The following is a 12,954-nucleotide window of genomic DNA, read 5'->3' as shown; positions in this document are numbered from 1 at the left end:
ATATCTTTATGCTTGTGTGAAGCATGAAGCATGACGTTCAGGTTGGCCAAGATTAGTGTGGGTGGCTATGACTAGCTGAGACGACCCCTTTTACTCGGGTCATTGTCTCATTGGTGGGAACCGTTAGTGCCCATAAAATGCGATATGGGATATTTCCATGTTGATGATAAAAGATGAATATGTTTTCTTGTGTACCTCCGGTGCCTCTAATGGCCGGAGCTTTGCCAAAAGCCTAGATGGGCTTTGCAACTGGCTCTCATCCATATTACTTTCCCACTCCATCACTGATGACCTGCACCCAGATGAAGCTGACAACAATCTCCTCGTCGTCTTCAGAAAGCCTATATTTATTCTCTTCCACTCAAGCGGCGTATTCATCCCAATCCCACCATTGGTTGGTGTAGTAGAGACATGTCATCAGATTGGTGTTGCCGGAGGTGAGCGGAGGCAGCGGCAGCGGCATTGGTGGGTCGTGGTCATTGAGGTTTGCACGATTGGGGCAGAAGCAAGATTGGAAAAATATTTATTAATTTTGAGAGAGATTTATTCGATGGTTTGGAGGAGGAAGAAGATGAATAGTGTTTTTGCCCTTATTTAATATGTTTTTTAAAAAGTTAACCTATTTTAGAAATTATATTAAAAGGATTATTTTTATTGACATTAGGGCCCAAAATTGCCCTTATCATATATAATCCCTTATTAAAACCCTCTTTAAGTGGTGCTCCGGCACTACAACTCAAGCGATTGTGACTTTCCTTTGTTTTAGGTGAAAGGCACATATCATTTGGTATCAAAGTTAATGGATCCTAGGGACTCAAGAAGGGCAGTGATTGAAGTTCATCTCAGTTGCATCGAGAAGAAGCAAGAGTAGATTTGGGTTAGCTAGGAAAAGGTCAAAGACAAGCTCAACTAGATTCCACCTCAAAAGGGTAAAGCATCAACAACGAAGATCCTATCCAAGGAGTAGCCAAAACGTTTTGAGACTTCAAACCTAGAATCGAACTATTTAGGCCATGTTTGGTTCAATTCTCATTCTTCTTCATTTTTACCTGAGATGAAATTCTAAAATGGACAAGAGTGGACAAAAATGGGCAAAATGGGAAAATATTGCTATCAACCAAACACTTTTTTCCTAAAAATGAATTCTTTTCAGATTGACAAGTGTCCTATGTTGCTCATTTGCATTTTTCAAAAAATAAAAAATGTCAATATTCACTAGCAGATTTCTGCCTTCTACTTATTAAATAAAAAAGCTTTTCTCTTTTACTATTGGGCTCAAGGTCAGAAGTAGAAGAAGAAAAAGATGAACAAGTTGTAGGAATATTTTCTATAACTTCAGATTCATACAAACTGTACATTTCAAATAATAAATTATTAATTTCTTATTTTTTATTTCATATATCAATATTCATATTTTCATAATATGTTTCAACTAAAATATCTAAACCATATTTCCTAATCCTAGGGTCTAATCACTACAGAAAAAACATTTTTTGGTGACGTTTGTTTAAGGAACATCATTAAAAGATAACGTTTTCATGACGTTTCTAACAAATGTCGTAGAAAAAGATCTTTTGGCAATGGTTAAAAATAATTTTTGCCAAATGTAAGATATTGCGACATTTAATTTTAAGTTTTGATGAACGTTTATATAAACGTCGTTAAATCTCCGCTCCTGCTAAAAATAAAATTTCGTGCCAATTGGCAAAACACATTTTGCAACATTTGTTAAATGTCGTTGAAATCAGTTTTAACAACATTTAATTTATTTTTTAATGACATTTATATGAAATGTTGTTATAAATTTCTCCCGCCAATATAATTTATGGCGGGTAGATCTGTTCATCGGCCGGGTAGCTCGACAACCCGACCCGTCCCGACCCAACTAATTTATATAATTTAAAATATAATATTTCTTACAATATATATTAATAATTTAATATCTACATTCTTTTATGTTTTTTTCTTTATAATTTCTCTCTCTCTCTCTCTCTGTTCAGTGGCTTCAACGATAGCAATGGCATGAGCTTTAGATTTCAGGCTTTTTATGAGGGTCGGGCTTGGGCCCAAGTTGTAGGCCTGATGGTCGGGCCGGGCTCAGGCTTGGGCCTTAAATGATTCTGTTAATAATGAAGAGTGAAAGCTCGGCCTAACCCGACCTATCAATAGGTCTAATGGGGGAATGTAGTTTTTAACAAAATTGGACATAAACGTCAGTATAAAGGAGAGTTAAACATCGTGAGATAAATTACTTTTGTATTAATTTTAAAATGTTAAAATTAGTTTTAAAATTGATTAATTATAAAATTAACTTACAAATTTGTATTACTTAATTATAGAAATATTTTTTATTTTTATTTCACAAATGTAATTAATATTTTTATTAATTTATTCATTAATCTTACAAATTTGTATTGAACTATTAATTGTACCCTATGTTTTATTTTGAATATTGAGATGGAGTTTAAGTTTATCCATGTTCTAATTTTTTATATGTAGAATCTGTTAATGAAGAGTGAAAGCTCGGCCCGACCCGACCTATCAATAGGTCTAATGGGGGAATGTAGTTTTTAACGACATTGGACATAAACGTCAGTATAAAGGAGAGTTAAACATCGCGAAATAAATTACTTTTGTATTAATTTTAAAATGTTAAAATTAGTTTTAAAATTGATTAATTATAAAATTAACTTACAAATTTGTATTACTTAATTATAGAAATATTTTTTATTTTTATTTCACAAATGTAATTAATATTTTTATTAATTTATTCATTAATCTTACAAATTTGTATTGAACTATTAATTGTACCGTATGTTTTATTTTGAATATTGAGATGGAGTTTATGTTTATCCATGTTCTAATTTTTTATATGTAGAATTGTTATGCATTATTTATTTGTATATATTTCTTAATAAAAAATTATAGTGATGATACATAAATAAATGGTGAAAATTTTTTCACATTCCATTGGTTTGTTGCAAAAGGGAAGATATATAGTATGTAAATTAGTGCCAATGACATTATTAAGTTATTAAATATTAAATTTTGTTTTAATTAATTCATTAATGTCTAATTAATCAACAATATTTTTATCTTTTTTATATTTTATTTTACTATTAATTATTAATTAGATGACTAGTTAATTTATTATTTTTAATTAATTAACTAATTAATAAACCTTTGATGACTACTTGTTTTTAGTAGGGGTGCTCACGGTTCGGTTAACCGAACTGTGGGGCTTTTTTTGTAATTGAACCAGTAGTATTGGTTTTTGGAAAACAGGTAAACGAAATCGAGCTGAAACCAATCGGTTAATTGGTTGACCGATTCATTTAACCGTCAGTTCGGTTCGTCGGTTTTTCAATTTTTTAATTTTTACAATATATATTATAAAAATATATATAATATTATATTTTAAATAATAAATAATATAACATATATTATAAATATATATATTTATATATAATGCATATTTATTAATTTATAATATATATAATTTATAAAAATATATGTATACCGGTCGGTTCAGTTAACCGCCAGTTTTCTATATTGGTTAATCAAAATTGAAATGGTACCTTCAGTTTTTTAAAAACACCGAACCGACTGGTTCGATTAACCAATTATTCGGTTTGGTTTCAGTCAATTCGGTTTTCCAGTTCTTTTGCTCACCCCTAGTATTTAGCAAGGTTTTTAAAACTGAATCGAACAATGAACCGATTAGGGGTTCGGTTATCGGGTCGAGCAATCCGATTGTTCGAATCGAATAGACGGCCCGTTCTGACAAAAAAAATAAAAAAAAATAAAAAACGACCAAATCATTGAATGGTTCGAACGATTCAACTTCCCAGGTCAATGGTTTGTTAACCAAATCAACGGTTTTTGTCAAAATAACGGTTCTGGGGTAAAACAGAACTGGTCACCTAACTAGTTCCCGTTTTCTTCGGTCCGATTGTTCAGTCACCTAACCCAGTTGGTCGAACTGTTTGGCCCGAGAACCATCAAAGCAACCGTTCCGTTTTACCCCAAACCCGATCCCTGACCAAAAACTATTGAATTAGTCAACGACCTGTCGACTTGAAAACCGGTGGTTAGAGCGATTCCGTTTCCAGGTCATGTTTTAAAACACTCATATATACATGTTTTTCATAAAAATTAAATTATATATCAAATTTATAAAAAAATAATAAAAAAATGTATTTATAAATATATATATATGTATGAATATTGATATGTATATAATATTTATATTTAGAAATAAAAAAATATATAGTATTTATATATTATGCCTTTTTAACAAATGTTAGTGGAGGAGACACATTTTAATGTTGGTCCCATCACATTCTATCATTTCAAATTAGAGAGATTAGAGAGTGAAGATTCTAAAGAGTAAAGAAGGAAAATCAAATCAAACGAATTAACAAATCAAAAACCCTTCGTCTAGCTTCCTCTTCCTTCTTCGCGCGATAGAGAAAATTTTACTCCCAGTCTCAGAGATTCAGACGTAACAAGCTCTCTCACAAACGACGTCCGACGACCGACGTCCGACGAAGCGACGACTGACGGTCTCAGACTTTCAACAATCAGCAATCAGCTCTCTGCAAGTCTGCAACTATTTCTTCTTCTTCTTCTTCTAATATTCCTGATTTGGGGTTCTTGTTTGTCCTTTCTACAGCTATTCCTATTTGGTGCTTGGCTCATCAATTCCTCTATAACCAACAACCACAACACAAGGACCATCGTCCAACTTTCAAAGGTAACACAACACCTATAAAACCCTGCAATGAGATGCTTCAACTCTCAAGTCCGCAACTATTTCTTTTTCTTCTTCTTCTAATATTCCTGATTCGGGGTTCTTGTTTGTCCATTCTATAGCTATTCGTATTTGGTGATTAGCTCATCAACTCCTCAGTAACCAGCAACCACAACACAAGGACCATTGTCCAACATTCAAAGGTAACACAACACCCAAAAAGCCCTTTAAAAAAATGCAGTGAGATGCTTTGTTTGATTTGGTGGTATATGCTCATGCTATGTTTATTTAACCAAGTCTCAAAACTTGTTTTTGCAAACCCCAGGCAATATTACTATCATGAATGCCATGGGCCCATTCTTCTAACCTAGCATTTGGCATATGGATTTGCAAATGTTTAGTTACATTTACTTTATCTAGCCACAGAACTAGAGTTAGAGTATTTAGTATTTACTATTGCCTTATAAGTTATTCTAGTGAATAATGAACAAACTGCATACTTTAATGAAGGGAGATAATGATAGAGAAGATGGGCTATGAGGCTAAAAGAAAAAATTTAGGAACAGCTACAAGGCTAGCAATGTTGTATGGAGAAGAGTGTTGTGGCAGTCAAAAAACAAAATGTTCAAAACATGAATATAGCAATGCAAATTTTGAGATCTAGAACCTTTATTAATGAAGGGCTTTTGAGCTTTTAGACCAGTAGAACAATCTCTGGAGCTCCCTTACGTAAAGCTTCTATAGTTTTGAAAATTCATTAAAGTTTCTTGGTCCCTTAAATTCTTTATTGTATTGATAAAGATCGCTCAAGCTTCTACTGGTTGTGAACTCTGGTGAAGATTTCTGAAGCTTTCTCTTTTTTCTCTTGCTTAAAACATTCCTACCTTGAAGTATTCTTTCAGTAGTCTCTTTTCTCAAGTAAGGACATCTTCTAATTTATGGGCATTGGGTGATAAAAATTTGAAAACCTAATGGATTGCATGCTATAATAATTTTATAGCATGAATATATCTTATCCATTCAAAGATAACCAAAATGTGATTCTCTTGGGTTTGCTTAAAATTTCCCAGGATCACAACCAAAATCCGATTCTCCATGATCTCTATTATCGTTTCCTCCCCCCAGTTAGTCACCATTGAGCCATCAACTTCACCGCCATTCAATCTTATGGACCTGATAATGTCATCTAACCATCTTGCCAACCCCCTTTGCTACCACAATCTCTCTCTCTCTCTCTCTAAATTCTGTTGGGTGTCCCATGAGATATATTTACTAATTTATAGGCTTGTTAGTGTCGTTTGGATGGATTACTTCAGGTTTAAGAAAATGAAGTTTTTAGAATCATATTGCTGAATATCCAAAGCGTGCTTTCAGAACCAATGGGTCCAAAAGCACCACTAATAGTACAGCCACCTCTTGCGATGCAGAAAGAAAACCAAATGCTTCGAGGACAGGTGGGTGATCTTCAAGCAAAAATAGCATGATTGGAGTCCATGGTGGAGCTGTTAGCGCACCGTCAAGGACTGGATGCCTTGTTTCCCACTCCTCTTCCGGTTCAGGTAAAATCTTGAAAATTGATCCCTCTTCAAACTAGTATAGAAATGCTAAAAAAGAACAAGAATAATGAATCACTGAAATGTGGCAAATTTTCTCTGTTGGCATCTAAAAGTCATTTGGTGATGGAATAACATAATCTATGAACCAGCCAACAGAGTGAAAAGAAATGCAAATTAAGAATTTTTGCTAGGGTAAAAGCTTTTGGCAGTTTTACAAGTCAATTTAAAGAACTTCATATAGTTGCCTCATTTGTGATTTTGACAACAATGTTCCACTTTGATCATGCTTAGTTGAAATCTAGCACCAAGGAATCAATGACTACTAACCAGAAATTGAGTTTTGAAACCTCTTTCTTACGAATAAGTTCCATGCTTGCACCTGCATCATTTTGTTTCAGACTTAACTCTTAGATCCTCTTGATCAATTCCACAGGGCTCATAGAAGAGGCTGAAAAGCAAGATCTTTTATCTAAAAGCAAACAGAAACAAAATCTCTTCATAGAAAGAAAAAGGAAAGGAAGGATCTGATCGTCTTAGACTTAGATACTTTGATAGTGCAGTTCTTCCTTCTCTAGGCAAGTGTTATAAAACTTTGATTTGCCTCAAGTCTTTATAGTTTGATGGGCTGATTCCTTCATGGGGGCTGTCCAAATTTTGTTTCTTGAATACGTTGTATGGAGAATATTATTCTTGAATACTTTAATGTTAGTTGAAATGGCTGAATTGAATGGCTTATTGTTTTGTCTTTTCTGAGTAAATATTCAAGGCACATTACTTTGTAATTCAACCCAACTCTAGCTTCGGCCATTAAGAAGAGTTTCTTGCAACCTCCTGAATATATAATTTATTCACTAAAAAGACCAAGTTGCTGTTGTCAAATGGCCCCTTAGGTATGTGATCAGGTATAGGCTGATAGTTCATAGTGAAGAGAGGAATTAATTTCTAATATTGCCTCAATGTGTGCCAATGTATGCCAACGTTTACGTACCGTCACCAAGAAATGTTTTTTCTGTAGTGAATATTGTAGCTAAACAATGAAGGGGAGAAATGTTCTCCCAATATTTTTTAAATTTATTTTCCATAATTTCAACAATACATTGAAATTGTGGATTATTTCTATATTTAACAAAACAATCACTAATTACCATTAGTTGATATGGTAAATTACAACTACTTGGATAATAAATTCTAGATAATTCATTTCTTGCATCATAAATTTTTTTTTTTTAAAAATCTCTTATACAGATTGCAATTTTCTAGTCTTCCTCAAATATCATTTCATTAGGCATTTTTGTATTATAAAAATCAGAAAGAATTTGTTTATGATATATACAACTTTTTAACATAGGATAGGTAGAATTTCACCTATGCTTTACATCATCTAATATAAAATGTTTATATTTTAAACCATAATTTTGGCATAAATATTTAAATTCTTGTTTTTTTGCCCCTGAACTTATATATATATATATATATATAATACAATTTCTAATTTTTGAAATATGAGTAGAAATAATATTTAAGGCATTTTGAATACATAAATTTAAGATATGACATGCACATCTAATGTGAAATAATTTACCATTTAAGCATGGTTTAATTGAGATTTTAAAATATTTGTTGCAGAATCATTATTGTTGGCATTATCAAAAGTAATAGAAAAGAATGCAAAGTATTTAAAATACTTGCAGCAATAGCTGGGCCACTATGTGGCCATTCAAGCATAATAGAACTTAAAATTCTTTTATTCAAAAGCCAATTTTCATCAATGAAATGGCCGATAACACAAATATAACTAATATTAAATTTGGATGTCCGAAAATCCGAAGTAATTGCAACTTTAGAATTAAGATTTGCTAACAAGGAAATTAAATGCTTGTTTATATGAATAAAAATATTTTAAAGCATCAGTTCTTATAGTATTCCTAGAATCTTTTTTATATTGTGGGTTTACAGAACTACACAACCATTTTTTCTAGCTTTGGGTCTTCAGCTAGTATAAATGGTTGTTCTGCATGTATAATATACTTAGCAAGTTCTTGTTTCATTTTTTTCTTGTGAATATCTAAAAGTACTAAAACTACTCCCCCTCCCAATCTTTGTTTGGGTTGTTTCTCTCCCTTCATCTTCCTCTCGCTTTTGTGTGAGCAGATGTCTACTCAAATGACCCATACCACCCTTGTTACAATAACTATTTGGTTTGATTTTGATCCCAGGGCCGACACCAAAAGTTACACGAGAATTAAGTATTTGAATTGCATGTAACGTAGGCTTAGCGGTTCTAGAACCACCAATGATTGGTGAATCAGCATATCCATTTGTAAATCTTTTAGAAATATTATCCGAATGGTATTTCTTTTTCGTATTTCTAATACTCCGTACAATACCTGCGGGTATGTTAATTAATGGTTTTAATACCTGCGGGTATGTTAATTATGGGCATGTTTGGTATGCTAATTAATGGCCTGCGGGTATACTAATTGTATATGATAATGCATTAACAATGATAAGGGTATTTTGATAATTTCATTGAAGGTATTAGTACTTTCTTTTCAAAACCAGAGGGGAGATCATTGTTAGGGTCAAAACACAAATGTGGTTTAAAGAATTGTTATTTAGATGTTTTTTTTTTTTTTATAATTTTACCTAAAATTAATACAAGAGTAATAATAAATAAGTAAAAATTAATAATTTATTTTCAAAATAATTAATAAAAATTAGTATTAATATACAAAAAATAGAAATTCATCTAGAGTCACTTTCACTAAAGAGCAGCTTAGATTGTGATTGGATAAACTAGATGTAACCCAAAAAATAATACTTGAATTGAAATTAGATAAGCACCACTTAATTGAAAATGTCATAGATCTTCATCCTGAATTTTGCTTATAAATAAAGGAAAATTTATCTATAGTTACTTTCACTAAAAAGCAACTTAGATTGTCATAGGATAAACTATATATAACCTAAAAAGTAATACTTGAATTGAAATTAGATAAGCACCACTTAATTGAAAATGTCGTAGATCTTCACCCTGAATTTTGCTTATAAATAAGTTTGTGCATTGCCCTATTTGCATTTTAAAACAAGCCCTCAACACATTCAAATCACTAAACTTAAATCAAAGTTTTAAAAATCGACCCAAAAATGAAGCCGGTTTGATTTTCAATTTTCCAGTCAGTGGTTCAACTATCAGATTTAAATAGGTCAAATAAGTAAAATTTAAAATAATACAAAGATTTGTCTTTAACTTTTTCAACAATTTTATACAAAATAATAGTTCAAGATCAAAACAGAACCAATGACCTGAGTTCCTCGGCCAAACGGTTATATATATATATATATATATTTTCTGTTTTACTTTGTGGAAAAGGGCATCTTTGTATCTTCACCAACTCCTTAATTATAAGACGCAAGCGTCCTTTTTAAACCATTCAACTGACGGGCACGTAATAAGGTTGGATATCAGCCTGTGAAAAAAAAAATAACGACCAAAGCATTTTCCTAAGGCGGTTAAAAATTAAAAATCATCATTAATGGCTTAATGCTGATGTTTTTATGCAATAATTTCTTCCCTAGCTAAGTGGGACCCAACCAATGGTCCAAGCTGATCCATTGATTACACAACACACGTGGCTAGTTATGCAACCCAAGAACGGCCATTAGGGTCCTGTGGCGCTTACGTGCATGGCCATATATGCAGGCCTGTACTATTAAAACCGAAAAGGCTAAAAGCCTAAAACTGGGTCAATTACACAGGCTTGGCCCGTTCCAAAGTTTTACTTAGTTCTGCCGTTGAAAGTCAATGTATGAATGCCATGCTGACCAACCAGAAACAGTCCGATATGCCGAACCGGTTCAAGATGTTGAACGTAAGATGGAATTCCATTCAATTTTTTTCGTTCTGTTTCTCTTCCTATACTCCTCCATCTTACCTTATATAAATGAAGATGAGGCTGGCCTCTTCTCCACCATCTCATCTCGCTTCTGACAACCCAATTGCAGAACAACCATAACATCGGGAGCCAAATTAAAAAAATTGGCAAACTGTGAGCATCAGGCCATCAGCATAGCATGGCGACCCTTCGAACTTCCGGTCTCCTGTGCTCTTCCTCCTCGTCATCATATTCACGACGAAGAAGAGTATCAGCTACGCTTAATACCCCAAAACTCCAACCGAGTTCTCTTTCTTTTCCAAAGATCCGGACTACGGACTTGGTTGAGGAATTGAAGTTGAGAAGTGGATACACAACAGCCACAACCATTACCCAGACAGAAACGATGCCTTTTGACGCTAAAGTCGCTACCAGAACCATGAGAGATGATCTTGATGTTAACTCCAAGTCTACGGTCATTGCGGAGCTTTATTCAATCATGGAAGCTGCTGCAGACAGGGCGGAGATGCATGCCAACATCCAGGAGCAGCGGAATAACTGGAACCACCTCCTTCTCACCTCCATTAATACAATCACCATCACCGCTGCAACGATGGTCGGGCTGGCAGCAACAGTTGGAACGGGAGCACCACTTGCCGCACTAAAGCTCTCATCTACTCTATTATATACGGCAGCTACTGGGATGTTGCTGGTGATGAACAAGATTCAGCCATCGCAACTCGTAGAAGAACAACGCAATGCGACAAGGCTATTCAAGCAACTTCACGGGCAAATCCGAACAACTCTTACACTTGGTAGTCCTAGTCCCATGGATGTTAAGGACGCCATGGACAAGGTGTTCGCTCTTGACAGGGCTTACCCATTGCCCTTGCTTGGAGTGATGCTTGACAAGTTCCCTAAAGCCGTGGAGCCTGCCGTGTGGTGGCCACAACAAAGTAAATTACGAGAACAGGACTTCGGTGGAAGAAGAGAAGGAAATGGATGGAGCAGAAAGCTGGATGAGGAGATGAAGCAGATAGTTGCGGTTTTGAAGAGGAAGGACACTGAAGAGTACTTGAGGCTGGGAAAGATAGCTTTGAAAGTTAACCGAGTTTTAGCCATTTCTGGTCCTTTACTCACAGGTCTCGCAGCTGTTGGGTCAGCTTTCGTGGGATGCTCTTCTCATGAGACATGGGCTGTGCTGTTGGGTGTCAGTGCTGGAGCTTTGGCAAGTGTTATCAACAGCTTGGAGCATGGTGGGCAAGTTGGAATGGTGTTTGAGATGTACCGGAGCACTGCTGGCTTCTTTAGATGTATGGAGGAGTCCATAGAATCCACTTTGAAGGAAAAGGACGTAGAGAAGAGAGAAAATGGGGAATTGTTTGAACTGAAGGTGGCTTTACAATTGGGAAGAAGCCTATCAGAACTTAGAGATCTAGCTGCTTCAGCATCTTCAATAGATGGAGAGGCCAAAGAAGAGTTTGCAAGCAAGCTCTTCTGATTTCTCCATGGATCGGATCCTCTCAGATGATCAAATTTTGCAGCTCATCAGACGTTTTTTAGTATTCTTTTCTGTATCTATAACATCGCCTAGAGATGGGTCCACAAATTTCATTGTTTTCTATATACTCAATTTGTTCATTCATTGTAATTGTAAACAAACAGTACATATATATTCAATTCCTTCATTCATCTATGCTATAAGTCTTTTTTTTTTTTTATATATATGATACATGTATACCAGATTGGTCATTTAAAAAACAACTCCCTAAATGGGGAAATACTTAGCTCCTACCGAGCCACGAAGGACATTTTCAGGGTAAATTTTAGAGTACGTTTAGGGTTAGGGGCCTGGGGTTTATGGGTTAGATGTAAAAACTAAAAATCAAGAAGTGGTAGGATGCTTTAATCCGCCGATGATGGTTCGGAGCCAAATAAAGTATTTTGTCATTTTGTGTTTTTTTTTTCTTATTTCTTTTTATCAAATGTGGGCTATTTGTTGTCACTCTCGTATAATCTTCTTTTCACTCTAACCCATACGTCGCACAGGTATCTTGGTAAATTACAAAGAACCCCTGTATTATGGGGTCTGTGACAAAGACCCCCAGTACTTTGTTTTGTGACAAAGACCTCTCTGTACTATGACCATGAGACAAAGACCCCATTCGTTTAGTCTTCCATCCAAAAATGTCATTATAATATTTTTTAATCCCCATACTACCCTTGTAATAATTAGACGAGAAAAATACTGTTCAGCTTTCCCCGACCTTCAGATACTACCCTTCCTTCCTTCACATTTCTCTCTTTCCCTCTCTCTCTCTCCTCTCTCTCCCCCGATCTCTCTTCTTGCCCTTCCCCTTAACAGCGTTGGGATTGAACCCATTTAATTCAATTCTGATCTCTCTCTCTCTCTCTCCATTGAGCTGGGACGACGTTCCGATGCCTTGTGGAGCCTTTGGAAACCAATGCACATAATACATCTCTGCATTGCTTCTCTTCTGTGAAACCATTTACAGAATTACAGTTATAGAGAGGAGAGGCACTCGCTGATACAAGATCATACGATGGGAATTCTAGTGCAACCACTTGCTATTCTACTCATCTCCCTCTTCCTTGTCTTCCCTCCCAGAACTTGTGCAAAATTTGTGATTGAACCATGTAAGTCATCTGACTCCCTTGGTACTCCAAGCTCTCAGAGATTGCATCTAGGTTCCAAGTAAATGTACTCGATACCTTAGGCTCAAACTCGCTTGACCCAACAATGTCATTC

General features: G+C 34.8%; 1 long non-coding RNA gene and 1 pseudogene across 1 annotated transcript; both read left to right on the top strand.

Annotated features, from left to right (window-relative positions):
- The first annotated feature begins 4,403 nt into the window (after positions 1-4,403).
- Positions 4,404-6,986, top strand: LOC104612754 (uncharacterized). The gene is made up of 4 exons (XR_737842.3): positions 4,404-4,756; positions 4,876-4,956; positions 6,181-6,312; positions 6,743-6,986. It is a non-coding gene; the product is annotated as an uncharacterized LOC104612754 (long non-coding RNA).
- A 3,313-nt stretch (positions 6,987-10,299) lies between these two features.
- On the top strand, positions 10,300-11,872 carry LOC148803398 (putative F-box protein At4g22030 pseudogene; annotated as a pseudogene).
- Positions 11,873-12,954: the final 1,082 nt, after the last annotated feature.

The sequence above is a fragment of the Nelumbo nucifera genome, chromosome 1 (assembly GCF_055504915.1).
Source record: "Nelumbo nucifera cultivar China Antique chromosome 1, China Antique-T2T, whole genome shotgun sequence".
Classification (NCBI taxonomy): domain Eukaryota; kingdom Viridiplantae; phylum Streptophyta; class Magnoliopsida; order Proteales; family Nelumbonaceae; genus Nelumbo; species Nelumbo nucifera.
Note: the sequence above shows the minus strand (reverse complement) of the source record. Positions and strands in the feature narration are given on the sequence as shown.